Raw genomic sequence first — 15,786 nt, 5'->3', positions numbered from 1 at the left:
TTGCTACAGGCAAAAAATGTTTCTACTACCCAGTATATTTGTCGGATTTGATGAGGTTCTGTTATTGATGCTTTGTGACCGCTTCATACTTTTGATTTATCATGGGTTTGTCTTCTAACTTTTCTACCTTTCTCTTCCTTGCCATGACTATAGTTCATCTCTTTATTGTTTATGTCTTTGTGTGAATAAAAGGTTATATATTTGTGTTGTTCTGCTTTATTTTCACAATCTCATCATTCGTTTGTTTATCCACATTGATTGTTGGTCATTTGTTTGTTGTGCTAGGTGGTTTGTGACCTTTTAAAAACAGCCTAGGGTACCCATGAAGGTCCCTGCAATACCATGAAGTTACAGTTGTTTCAATCCACGGGCTAACCCACGTTTGTTGTTAGCTTTTTTAGGGCATAATTCAATCCTTTAACTATGCTCATGCTCTTGGTTAATATATGTCTGCTTCCAGTTGGCTTGCCCTGCTAAGGGGTTTCAATCCATGAGCTAACCCATGTTTGTTTACATCTTGGTTTTGGTTTGCCCGTAGGAATTGAATCTTCAGAACAAAGGTTGGGGTACTCAGGGCATTGACTGCTATGTGGTACTCAGGGAATTGAATCTACAGAACAAAGGTTTCCTATATAGGTAATTGATCTATTCACCGACTTATTAAAAAATGAAATTATATATACATTCTTGATTTTTATGTGTCATTTCCATATTTTGGATTGGATTCTAGGTAGCTTTTGTGAGAAAATCTTGCTGTACATCGACATTGATTGATAGCCAGTCATTTAAAGACAACACTTCCTAATCCTGACTGCATTTACAGTTTAGTCCAGCCGTGGCAGTTCATGGTTATCATTATTCTAGATACCAGAATCTGCTTAATAAATGTTATGCAACATTGCTGGCATTATATTTCCCTATGGTGCCATACAATCTGTCTAATCATGGTGGATGTCCTAGATATCTAAATTTGCTTAATAAATGTTATGCAACATTGCTGGCGTTATATTTCCCTATGGTGCCATACAATCTGTCTAATCATGGTGAATATCCTAGGAAATGTGATAATTATCATGCATTAATATTCACTAATATACATAATTGATGTAAACAATATGGGGAAGCGTAAAAAATTTCATTAAAAGCACTATTGATGTCTATTGGTTGTGACTATTCAGTCCTAAGGTTTGCAGCAACATTCGAGGAGTGTTGAATTAATTCGCGAGTTTTAAGAAGTAACTGCTCCACCAGTTACATATGACCCACATACATCCATTTTTTTTATATATACTACATCTATTGTGATTGGTGACAAAACGGGTTTTCCACCCCTTTGTGTAACCCATTTAACGTTCACACACAAACATGAGCACTTCCAGATTCCACTCAATTGCTGTAAGTTTCTTTCAGACATTTCTCCTTCTTATGTTTGTTCTTTTCTTTCTTCATTTCCGTTATCATTAGTGTTTCCTATTTTCTTCTTTCGCACCATGTTTGTCCACTCCTGTCTTTGCTATTTTCCTTTTTTGGTTTTGTCACTCACTATTTTAATTTCTTCCCTCTAGCGTTCATCGGATTGGTTGGCCACCACCCATTTTTCAGCGCCATTCCATGTTGACAGGGTCAGTATTCACAATCACAAACATTCTTTAATTAACGCCATTCTAAATTTTAAATAACCCATCTTTGTGTTGACATTTTTGGGTGCAGAATGTTGTGGAGGTGCCATTCTCTTTTAATAGGCAATGGATGTACCATTACCCAAAGTATGTTTTATTCGACTGTGATGGCACCAAACATTTTATTAGGGTGCAGAGATATGGTAGCAAATGTTTTTTTGCTGATGGGCTCAAGGATTTCAGAAGAGTCCACAATGTTAATGAGAGTGTCATGGTTCGTTTTATTGCTTCTGACAAAAATACTACTTTGCGCGTTGCTGTCATGGGACCTATACACAGACAGGTGTGTGTAAGGTCTGTTGTGGCAACCAGGCGACATATTTTTACCACTGATGTCACAGACAACATGATCCAACACCTTTGGTGGGTTTTACTACAACTTCTATCATGCAAATATGTTCGATCTATTCAACTTCTGTGCTTTATATTTGTTATTTTATATTGCATTGACTGTTGATTGCTTCCTATTCAAATTGTGTGACCATTCTTTTTGGTGTCAATATAGATTCTTCTAGCAGCAGCTTCCAGATTCGTATATGGCTTCAAAAAATATATTACGCTTCAGCAGGGGCTAGGAAAATGCACCCAATGGCATGTCATGATCCACGATGATGTGCCATCGATTGCTAACCCATGGTTCCGGTACCTTGGTGAAAAAAAATTGATGGTTGGAGATGAAGTTGTCTTCTACTTCCGCTTTGAGAAGCATGCATGGGAGCTTTTGATAAGGAAAGAAATTGAATGGGAGGAGGAGGACCTCCAGCTCGAAGACTGACTTCTATTTTATGAACAAAATTTTATTGTATTTTTGTTTATATTTAACTTAAATACCTTAGGGTATTGAACAATCTTTTGTATTTTATTTCTATTGTGGATGCTCATGGTCAAATTTAACTACTTTATATATTATTTGTTATATTACTTCAAATATTCATTGTTTATACTATGATGCAAAGTATGCAGAGTAGGGACTCAACATGCATTTTCTCTTTGCCATAAACTGTTTTCCTTTTCAGAATGGACCAACAAAGTCACTCTTGCTTTAACCTATTGTAATGGAGCCCAATGACTTGGTTCTGATGTCCAGTGGAGCTTTTCATGTCTGCTTTGCTCTTCAAATTCTTGCTTAGGTCACCAATGACATCCTCCTTCAGTGAAGAAGGTTTGTGTTTTTGGCCCGTTTGTTTTCTTCCTTTCTTTTCTTGTTCTGTTCTTTTCTCTTGGCTTCTCCATTTTATGATTCACACCAAATCCCTGCCATATTTCTCTCTCTCTCATCATCATTTAAAAACTCAAATTGTCCTAATTTTTTAAAACTCAACTTTTGTTATTTTCAAGATTCTTTTTAAACCAACAGTGCCTGGCACCATATGTGCATGGGATCGTGATGCCAAATGCATTTCTGGTGGTATAGAACATGGTTCGATGCAGGTATCTATCTTTTCTCCCTATATTATTGCGTAATAAACTCAATATCTGTTTATTGAAATTATCTCCTTATATGTTCCTTGGAATAGTTAGTCGTGCATGGGGGAGTAGGCAACATGTCATGTGCAATTTTCAGATGCATTCTATTTTAGATTTTGTGGTTTGGTAAACGGTTATTTTGAACCACTTTTTTTAAAAACACTCCTCTTTTGGTGTGACATCAGTGAGCTTAACTTCTATTTCTTTTTTGCTTCATCAGGCTGAAGATCAACCACAATAGTTCATCACAACATACTTTTTACCTGTTTAGTGAATCTGTAAAATAGGACAAGTGTGTTGTAATTCTAATTCCAAGTTTGTTTTTAATGAGCATCTGAATCTTTTGTATCTAAATTGTACATATCACTCATCAAAATATTCACAAACTAGATCATGTGTTATAATTACAATAACCAGTTTTACCGATGTATATATTATGGTTGTAACTTAATTACCTTCGGGTAATGGACAAGTTATTTTTATATATTATTGTTAAGGAATCTCAAACGTATTTTTATATAACTGTTTGTAATCTGAATCATATTACTAGATATATGGTTATTTATTATTTGCTTAATTATACAAATTATTTTTTTTGAAATTTTCTTAAATATTAGTAATATTTAACATTTAAGAAACCTCAAATATGAGTGTCAGCCCGTGCATCGGCACGAGAAAAACTCTAGTTAAGTCTATGAAACACTCTCGTGCCTTACCTAGCTCTAAACCTCATCGTATTGAACCTGGAATTGTCATCGTCTTCTGAAGACCATTGTGCCCCCGTCGACGTCGAAGTTTGAACCCCTCCCCTCATCCTGCAATCACCGTCGTCTTCTGAACACCACATTGCTCTCGTCATTAGAAGGTATGAACCCCTCTCTTGCATTGTCTTCTTTGTTAAATTCCGTTGGAGTCAGAGTGAGTGTGGGTGTTGGTGACATTGGGTTTGAGGTTTGGCTGAAGGAGCATTGGGGTTTGGGGTTGTGGTCTAGGCCATGCCAGAGGAGCTTGGGGGTTTGTGGTTAAAATGCACCATGCTAGCTTTAATATAGTATGAAACCATTCATGAGAGGGCATGTTAAAGAATTAACATAGTATGAAACCATTCATGTGCGTTCACATAATAGCTTAAGCTTTTGGGATACTTGGTTCATAACAATATGCTCTTTGTCCTGAAATAATATTTTAGTAGCAATGTGATGCAGCTCTGGGATCTCTTGATTTCCTTGAGTTTCAATATTTGTTAGCATTTACTACTGTTTTGCATCAATTTTGTCTTCTGTGACCCCCCTTATAATGTGGATTAATTCAATTGAGCAAATCTGTTTGTTTTATGCTCAGCTTCTATAAGTCTTTTCATTTACAGATATATTGTAATATTGTTCCTGAGTTCTTGGTTTAAAACTAGTTATGTAGGTTTGTATCTACCCTTGATTTAAAACTAGTTAAATTTATAAGATACTTTAATTTAAAAGGGCAGATAAATCCAGGCTTGATACACATTTTCACTCGAGAGAATCCAAGTCTGTGTGTAATCATTGGGTTGCATTTCAATGGGATTAGATGATGGTTTTTACTCATGTTTATGACTGTTATCATAAAACTACAATCAAATAATGTTGGTATGATACGAGTCATAGAGTTTGGAATGAAATAAAACCAGTGTTAACTAAATGCTCTGTGTACTGCAATGCTTCTGAATTTTGAGTGGGAATAGGGGGGAACCCCTATAGTGGCCAGTAAGCATTCTATTTGCCCTTGCACCCTCATTTTATTGCCAAAGCAGAAAAATATATGGGGCAATGATATTGGTTAATTAATTTTTATATGGGTGAGGGCTTAACTAAGGCTAGCTAGTTCTAGCAAAGAAATGCCAATATGGGGGAGAGTGTACACTTATTTTTTTTACTTTTAGTGCCATAGATTGAGTGTGTTGTGGATGGTCCCCGGCCGTAAGGTAAGAAAAAGAAAAGAAAATGGATAAACTAAGAGAAAATGAAAAATAGACCACCATGCCTTGCAGGCTCTCTCTTGCCACTGTCTTGTCTCTATATAATATAACCTCAGCTGCCCTTACCTTTCTTTCAATTCCCTCCCTTTTTCTTTCAATTCACTTGTTTTTTGTCCTAAACAATCAGTATCTTTTAATTCTCACCCAATTATTTACTATAAACAAATGAAAGCTAATAGGTAAAGAATTAACTATCTTTTCCAAGCCAACAACTTCTTCAGCACCTTATGAACCAATACTATGCAAGAGACTTATTCATTGTCTAATCTATATTTGGATTATGAGATGATATTTGACTCGAGCTTATAGATAGGAATTATAAAATAATCTCAATCTCATTGTCAAACACACCCTTGGGGAAAACTACAATGTATGTCACAAATATATTGGTTGAACCAAATGTATTTTCCATAGGAGGCAAGCTGAGTTGGATAGAATCATCATTATGGACAAAAAAACTCTCATTGAACAACATATGTAGAACTCGAGTTCAAGACCATTGGTTAACCTGAAACAATCCAATGTCTCTTGATCCACTTGCATCTGTTAATTTGTTTTCTGCTTTACATTCACATGAGCTAGTTAGAACATGAGCAGTAGATGTGCTAATTGTTCTAATTATCTATTCATGCAGTTTATATGCATGTAGTTATACATATTAAAAAATAAAAATCTTGGGGAGCAACTGCCCCCAAAACCTCAAAACCTAGATCTGTCCATGTCCATAAAAACATTGTCCATAGTTGTCTGTGGATTTGATTAAGCCAGACATGAAACTAATAGGATAGAAGAGTACTTCATAATTGGTGCTGGTAAATATTGATCATACTTGAAATGGTACCTCCAAACATATATTGTCAGGAACAGATTTGGCAAGTTCTGCTTCATCCAATTTTGCTCTATTTGTTGCAGAAAAGGCTTCAATATCTTCCATGCTCGGGGAACCAGACCTATAGGCAGAACTCAACAATTAAGCCAGGCATCCACTACTAATTCCAGCAAGTTCAGCAGCAGATTAAGCATGAATGGCATTTTAATTCGAGCCACAAATTGCATTGTGTGAAACACCATAAGGTATGCCATAAGGGAATTGTGTAGAATGACATTATGATTACAGGAATTTAATGGAACTTCATTCTTTCTAGCAACCATGTTAGGACCCTAATATTGATGCCAATTTAGTATAGTTGCCAAAATATATAAACATATGCTTCTTCCATTTGTTAGGTGATCAATTTCATGTATAATCTATATTCTCAATTGCAAGTAGTAAGATTAGGTCTGAATCAGTGCTTTTGTACAAAGCATATGCAATACATAACAACTAAGCAGAAATATTCTCAGTAATAATGCTCCTCAAGTTTGCATTATAACATTACCCATATTTGTAGAGTCACCGTGTCTAGCTTCTTCAACACTTTTCATGCTCTTTCACTTCCTTCCCCTGCTAAGACAGAATCTTCATTTATCTTGGATTTCCATCTCCTTTCCAAAATAAGGAGCCTGAGATGCTTGTCCAAGAATTGGTGTTGGGTTGTTATTTTGTCTCTTGCTCTGTCTCTCCATAAGCTCTTGATAAGAGAGATTGCTTGTCCCCTTAAATTGCCCTCTCACATTGCTACTTATCTTGTCCTTGACCTCCTTTCTTGTCTCTCACCTTTAAAAATCAGTATTTAAAGAAGCAAAATCTTGTCTCCAATTTTGTGAAGAAAAGCCTCTGTTTGGGGTCGATCCCTGCCCCGAATTTGTCGTCATTGGAGAACTTCGGTTTATTCCCATGCTCCTCCATCTAGAACCCCTTTTAGTGCCTTCAATCCGGTTGAAAGGTTCTTTTCCATAAGTTTGGCCAGAGAAATCATTTTGTACCTACTGATTAGTTCCAAGGCTGCAACTTCAATTCTTCCTTCAAGCCCCCTAAGAAGAAACCCATATATTGATCCTCTATTAACGGAGGAATCTGTGCTACCAACATTTTGAAATCCTCCACATATTTGTCAACTGTACCTATTTGAATCCATCACAGGTTGCATATGTAACTTCTTTCTTTTTAGACAAAGGTATCAACAAAAAAAAAAATTATATACAAGCAACTGTGTATGTCTTTTGTTTAGTATTGGTTTCCATAGGACAACTTCAAATTTAATTCAGAAAGTTCCCCCTAACTTGTAGTCTTGGTATCAAAGCATTGCTTGTTGTGAGTGGGGTGGTGTAACTTATGACAAGTAGGGACATGTTGGTCTTGACCTGAATGGAGAATCAATCTATGCTGGACTACACAATTCGAGTAGTCTCCAAAATAAACTGCAGGTTTTAAATATGGTTAATAATAACTTCAATTCTGAGGTACCATCTAGATTCAGCAAACTGAAGGACTTAAACATATCTGAATTTGTCATATACTGAAGGTAAACATCTTGCAGTTTGTTGCTTTGTTAATATCTTTCATCTCTTCCTCCCTATACAAGCCACATGGATAAAAAAGGTCACCAAAATTCAGTGAAAAACACCATTAGAATGAAAAGAAACTCTTATGCTACTATAGTGTTCATGACCATGTAAAGCCAAAGCCAAACCTCCCAAAAATTAAACATAAAATAGAAGCCTGCAGTCAATTATATACGCATCTAATTGCTTCCTTCCTTGGCATATCACTCTCATGAACCATACAACATCACATGTAAGCAAAGAAGTTTATTCACAAGGGTGGAGTGGAGCACAAGGAACAAATACATTGCAGGCATAACAGACAACAAATTTATGATTCACTCTGGCCCATTAAATGATTAGAAAAGACAATGTGGCGAATGACACAGAATAATGTAGGTTATACCTGGGGGGAAAGAAAAATAATGCCAGGGATTACGCTCATCTCTATCTCAAGAACAAACACAAAATTAATTGTGTAGTTTATACATGTATTTCAGTCAGTATACGGAAAAGTTATGAGGAATATACACAGCTGCACCTAGAGAGAGATCCCTCCCAGCAAAAGATTCCAATTTCTTTTGACCCAACAGCTACATATTCCTTTTATCTTCCATTTAAAAGAAACTACCTCAGCAAAACATCTTTTCCATCAAAGGATCATATGGAGAACCGAGAACCATTATATACTAAATGGCATAACAATATCAAGAGACTTGTTGACAGAGGTCATTGAATTAATACCTTTCTCGAAGATAAAACATCTCGTCATGGATGGATAGGACAGTATCATATAGCTTCTTCAACTCAAATTCCATTACCTAGACAATAGGGGGGAAAACAACACATCAATAAACACAAAAGACCAAATCACCTACATCAATAAAACACTGGTTCATATCCCTATATCTTAGTATTTAGATTCATATTACTACTTTGTGTATATTACCATAAAATGTAGTAGGAACTAAACATGGAACAATAACATAACAAATGTTCATAATTGTTGGATTTGACATCTTAAGCAAGATACACACAAAAAAGTTAAAAAAATGGGTTAACCTCTTAGTAATAGATAAAGTAAGATGGATCCAAAACTGTGGTATATAAAGCTAAATCTGGGTTACTGGTATATCATGTCTCAACCAGGCTATGCTGGTTCCTTAATTTCTCTATGGATACAACCAGAACTAGAATTTCAGGAAATTCCATTGACTGAGCCTTTAAACAGATTTTGTGTGTTTCGAGTAATGCACTATTATGATGCTATAGTGGAGTAGCAAGAGAAGACCCGGGCATTTTTACTCTAATGCATTTTTTGCTTTAGAAACATTATAGGATTCGGAACCCTTCATTATTTGGCATCATTCATATGTTCTTATGCTCCTAGATTGATGGTGATTCTGTGTAAACCGAGTCATTATTTATCACGAATTTTTGTAAAAAAAATAAATTCCAATGAAAGTTGAGAGTGGTACAAATTATTTAGCTTGTACTAGGACTAACCATCCTGCTTTCCTTTATACAATTATAGATTTTTCAAGGTCAGGCATTACATGTTGCTACCCTGGATTGATAATTATGATCTTAGCACAGAAAAAATTGCTGGATAAAAAAGGCTGGACTGTTAAAGATTTTAAAAGAGAGATAAGGGAAAACAAGAACATTATGATATTTTCCCTATATTTATATTAGCCACATCTCCAAAAAGTAGCCAATCAAAGCAAGACAAAACTTATACTGTATCAGTTTTCCATATAGAATGGAAAACACAATCATAACATCAGTTAATAATCCTGCAGGTATGCAAAACCATGAAAAGGGCACACAATAACTTCTCTGTGCATTGTGCAAGTTAGCTATATATATCTTCTATATAACCAGGAAAAGAGCACAGGACAACTTATCTTTGCATAGTGCAAAATATCATATATATAGAAAACAAATACTATTAGGCAATATATCTAACGTAATTGTAAATGAATTTACTAAATGGGGTCGCGTACATGTTCAAAGCTCAATTGCAAATACTATTATATACAAAGTACAAACAAATGCTGAGTCACAGAACAACAGAATACTATTTACCTGAATCTGCCCTTTCTTAGCAACCTTTGACCAATCTTTGGCAACAACCCCAGTTCTCCACTCAAATTCAATAGTTCCCTTAAAACCACTGGGAATCCATATATAGCTTCTTGATTGTATTCAAAATTACTGCTTCTGTTTGTCACTTACACATTTTGTGATGTATTGGTTGTAGGTAATACTTTTTGAGAGGCATTGGAAGTTAACACACGTTTATCTTCTTGTTGCTTTAGTGAAGATACATTCATACAGTTTTTAACCTACCATCACCGCACTACAAGTATGTATGTTGGTATCCCTCTTAATTGTTACTTAGAACTGTCTTAATATATGAATTTTGTTTATTATTAAAATTGTATGCATTATGAGTGAACCTTAGTTTCTCGTTTGAGGTTTAATACAGTGATTAATACGGACAACTTGGATTAATCATTATTTTGAATCTTGAATTTCCCATTTAGACAGTTTGGGAACACTTTTTTTTTACTTCATTCACAGTCATAGGTTAAGTATGTTGTGTTAGATTTGATGAAATTTTGGTGGTCTCCATATTGCTTTGTTCTCTGGGTGCATACTTGATCGTGGTCACCTGATGTGTTCGCTTTCATTTCATGTACTTGGAGACCAATGTGAAATGCTGCTGAAATTTCATCAAATTGATCATAACATACTTAACCTGTACAGATGAATGAAGTAAAAAATCGTGTTCCTGAATGAGATAAGGCCTTACCTTTATATGAAAAAAGTGAGATTTTCATGCATATATGATAACGTAGCCGGTATGACAGACTACAAAACATGGATTGAAGTTGGATAAAAGCACCACGCATAAGTGATGAGTATCAAAACGGGGTTGAAAGTTTCTTGCATTATGCACAAGAAAATGGATCAACACTAGGTGGAAAATATTTTTGTCCTTGTGTTAAATGTGTCAATGGGAGACGTCAGTCAGTGAATGATATTAGATCACATCTTATATGTGAAGGCTTCAGTCCGACTTACACAAATTGGATATGGCATGGTGAATTGACACAAATGTTGTTGGTTAATTTGAAAATCGAGATAATACTGGATAAATCTGAAGTCGTGTATAACACTTTCAGATTGAATCAAATTTCGGGGTTCAACCAAAAATTGTTCAATCGGATAAAATCAGAAGATTATAATTCAAGAGTTTTTTTTTGGTCTTGTATGTTTTGTCACCCATTCTGCTTTCTGAACTAGAATGATTATTTATGATCAAAGAACAGGTGGTTTTTGGCGGTTGATGAACAGGTGGTTTTTGGCGGATGATGGAAGTTTTATCTTTTTTAAAAACTGTCTTTTCCTGAAAGTCACTTCCATGTAATTTCCAAAATTTGCCTAAACCGAACATCTCGTTATTACATTAAAACAAGCGTGCACTCTTATTTTAACATAATAAAGAGATCAATTACACTAAAATGTCCAACAAATGTCTACTGCCCTTGACATTCAGCCAAATGATGTGGAAACAACAAATCGTATGGAAGACATGATACGCAATCTTGGGCAAGAGGGTTTTCGGCAAGCTCATGCAAGTCTTTATGAGAAATTAGAAACAGATCCGAAGATGCGTTTGTATTTGGGATGCACATCCTTCACTTGGTTATCAGCAGTATTAGGTTTCATCAACTCGAACGCCAGATTTGGGTGGATTGACAAAAGCTTCATTGACTTGCTTGTGTTGTTGAAAAAAATGCTTGCTAAGGACAACATGTTACCCAAGAGTCACTACGAGGCAAAGAAAATATTATGTCTCGTGGGTATGGAGTACCAGAAAATTCATACATGCCCTAATGACTGTATTTTATATAGAAATCAGTTTGCGAAAATGCACAATTGCCCAACATGTTGGGTATCCCAATACAAACTGAACAATGACCAATGCAATGATGATGGAAGCACAAAAAACAATCGTCCAACAAAGATTTGTTGGTATCTTCCAATAATACCAAGGTTTAAGAGATTGTTTGCTAATGCGGAGGATGCAAAATACCTTTGATGGCATGCAAATGGTAGAATAATTGATGGTTTCCTCCGACATCCAGCTGATTCTCAACAATGGGAGAAAATTGATCAGTTGTATCCGGAATTTGGACAAGATCCCAGAAACCTAAGGCTTGCTCTTGCTTCAGACGGAATGAATCCCTTTAGAAACTTGAGAACCAACCATAGTTCATGGCTTGTTTTGCTAATGATTTACAACCTTCCTCCTTGGTTGTGCATGAAGCGAAAATGCATTATGTTGTCTATGATGATATCAGGTCCAAGACAGCCAAGAAATGATATTGATGTCTATCTGAGTCCCTTGATTGAAGACTGGAGAAAATTGTGGGTTGAAGGAGATGATGTCTATAATCAGAGTGTTAAACAAAGGTTCAGGTTATGTGAAATGATATTTTGCACCATAAATGACTTTATGGCTTATGGGAATTTGAGCGGATATAGTGTGAAAGGACACCACGCATGTCCTATTTGTGAGAAAGACACCAGTTACATTTAACTTAAACATGGAAAAAAGACAATATACACAAGGCACTGAAGATTTTTAAAACCTTTTCACCTGTATCGGCGATTGAAGAAAACATTTAATGGACAGAATGAGGTTGAAAGTGTGCCTAAACCCTTAGGTGGACAAAAAGTGTACGATAGGGTGAAAGAGATCGATACTATCTTTGGTAAGACACAAAAAAGGGATGCGTCGGGGAATAACATTTGGAAGAAAAGATTAATATTTTTTTATCTTCCTTACTAGTGTGATCTACATGTACGACATTGTCTAGACGTCATGCATGTCGAGAAAAATGTGTGTGATAGTTTGATTGGCACCCTTCTAAACATTAAGGACAAGACAAAGGATGGTTTGAAATGTCATCAAGATTTGGTTGACATGGTATATGAGACCAGTTACATCCAGTTGCATGAGGTAATTGAACGTATTTGTCCCTAGCATGTCGCACAATATCAACGGCAGAGAAGAAAAGTTTTTGTCATTTTCTTAAAAATCTAAATGTTCCAACTTGGAAGGGATACGATATCAATCACTATTCTTTCTACACAAAGTCATAGGATGCAAACTGTAGTGTGCAGAATAAAGGGGTCAATGTTGACGATCATTCAGATCACTTTTGTAGTGTTTCTGATAACAATCCAGTTCAAGCGTCCATGCCTTACTATGGAGTGATTGAAGAAATTTGGGAGCTTAATTACTGTGAATTTAGAGTGGTTATTTTCAAGTGTTTGTGGGTTAATGGAAATACTGGAGTATGTATAGACAAAATGGGATTTACTTTGGTAGACCTTGAAAAGGTTGCTTACAACGACGATCCATTCATCATGGCAAAGCAAGCTAGACAGGTGTTTTATGTCCAAGATACATGCGTCTAAAGATGGTCAGTTGTTCTACAAGGGAGAACAACTTCTATGGGTGAGCGGATTGATGGTTCAACACTTGATGTCAGCGAGATGCTGACTTTCTGTGAACAAATGCCTTTCTTAACTTGGGAACATTAGGAGGATCATGAACATGCAAATCGTAACGATCATGATGAAGGTTTATGGGAGAACATTTGTACATAACTGGGTATGAAGAAAGTAATGTATATAACATATCTCATAATTGTAATACATTTTTGTATTTTGTTATTGAATTTTGTGGTTATATGTTGTTTATATAAATGATGATGTCCTAACTCAATTTGTTTGAATTACGTAGACTACTATGGCAACACCCCCAGGATCCCCTCCACATTCAAATATGCCTTTGGAGGCTACGTCTAGGAAGACTAGACAATCGACCCGGCCGAGAAGTTTGATCGTCCGAGGTTTGGATCAGCCGCGACCAACTGTTAATGTCAATCCTGCCACTGGGAGAGGATCAAGCCCCGAGAAAGAAAAGTTCCATAGCCACTTAGGGGTTTCAGCACGTGAAAAAATTCATATTATCCATTCAAGTTGGAATGACGTACCAAAATCTTTAAAGAACCTCGTTTGGAATGACATTTTGGTAAGTGCGTATTTAACTTGACATTACTATTCGACACATGTTTAAATCATTTAAAATTATTATTATTCACTAATTGATACATAACAAATTCGATTTGGAGACAAAAATTGACATCCTTGAAGGTGACAAGGCTAAAAAGAAGGTGATGCCAACGGTCGCGACCAGATGGAGGCAATTTAAGTCGTCCCTAATGACAAAATATGTTTATCTTGACAATGACGGTCATCAAAAAGATGATCCTTCTGTTAAGTATGATATTGATGCAGCAACATAGGCAGAATTTGCAAAAAGCCGCCAAACCCCTACCTGACAGGTATATTTAACGACTATTGAACTAAAAAATTTAAATTCTTATCATTTATTTATTTACTAATTTTGTAAAAATTCTTAGTGGTTTTTTGTAAGGGAATACAGAAAAAGGCTCAGGAAATTCAAAAATACAATGACTGCCCCCACTTACTATTTCGTGGGGATTATGATCTGTTGGAAAAAAAACTATTGGACGAAAAAAGGAAGACAGGAGAACAACAAGCAGAATTTACTGAAAATTCTTCACTGAGTGTCGACCCACCATCACCGGTTTCAAGACACGTGAAATGGAAGATGGCCAACACAAAGCGGTATGGGCAGATGACGTCTACAGCGGCGCAAGAAATGTCAGACAAAATTGTGAGTAATTACCTCCGCATTTCACAGTGTTACTTAGTACTTCAATTAGAAGCAATGATATGTTAAATGTTGTCATGCTGTGTTTTTAGTAGGACTCTTTAGAAGAACAGATGACCCAGGGAAGCTTTGTTTCGATGGTCGTCATGACATATTGAACATGGCTATTGGTCGGCCAGAGCATCTAAGTCGCATACGTGTGGCAGGAACTGGTGTCACAATCAGCCAGTACTTTGGACAGACATCTCGTGGCTCAAACAGTTCTTGTACATCAATCAGTGAACAACAACTAGCTCAAATCATCAGCAACTTGAGGGAACAGTTGAGAAAAGAAGTAGAGGAAGAAAAGGAAAACAAACACAGTTTGGAATTAATTAAACAAAAATTGAAGCAAGCAATAAAATTATTAGAGTTATCCCAAATTGCATCACAACACTTACCACCACTTGAGCCACCTGATATACAAGTGGTAGTAGCACGTGTGAGCACCAAGGGGAGCTGTGTTGATCCTGACACAATTCGATCAGCTAAAGAGCCTTCGGATCTACACGTCGACACTATGGGCTTGTACATAGTTCATGACCAGTGTACTAAACTAGTTGCATTGGGAAAAGTGTATGACAGTGCGTCAGCCATACACAATGTCCCTTATGCAGATGATGTGGTTAGGGTGAGTGTTGTCAAAGTTTACCACGGTGACGCTCAGGTCTCTTTTTCGACATCAGAGATTCAATTTGTGAGGCAGGCCGTAGGGACATTCGTTGGGGGGCCGACATATCTCATCAAACCTGTAGCTAATGAGGTATAGTGTTTTCCCTCTCAATATTAATTGCAAAGACATTTTACTTGAAAGTTATTGCAATTGAAATTTCATTAAACATGTAGGATTCACAAATACGTATGTCGAAAAGGGTTACATCTGCAGGAATGGACACTACAGTGCCTGCAGTTGATCCATTGGGAGAATTGGTTAAGAACCTTTTTTATGTTTACCAAAAGCCATTTGAGTTGCCATGGGATGGGGCGAAATTTGGAATTCCTAATGTCAAAGATGGTTTTTTCATCACACGCACAGATGTAATTGAGATAATTTTAGGTGACAAATGTTTGAACATATCCATACTATAGTTGTGGACCATGTAAGTTAATTTTGTTTAGTAGCTGTTCAAATTATATATTAACTGATAATTGATGTTGCCTACAATATAAAACTTACAAAATTGATGAAATTTGGTTGAAATAGGTTCATGAATGATTGGAGCACAAGCTTAGGTTATGGATCACTGTATGGTTTCCTTGAACCTCAGTGTATACACAATGCAAGGGACAAACATCAAGAATATGAACAATACATGCAAACATGGGTCAAGGAATCACAACGTCAAGTGTACCTAGGAGCTTATTTGAATCATTAAGTCCACTTG

The sequence above is a fragment of the Glycine max genome, chromosome 15 (genome assembly GCF_000004515.6).
Source record: "Glycine max cultivar Williams 82 chromosome 15, Glycine_max_v4.0, whole genome shotgun sequence".
Taxonomy (NCBI): Eukaryota; Viridiplantae; Streptophyta; class Magnoliopsida; order Fabales; family Fabaceae; genus Glycine; species Glycine max.
This window is presented reverse-complemented; position numbering follows the sequence as displayed.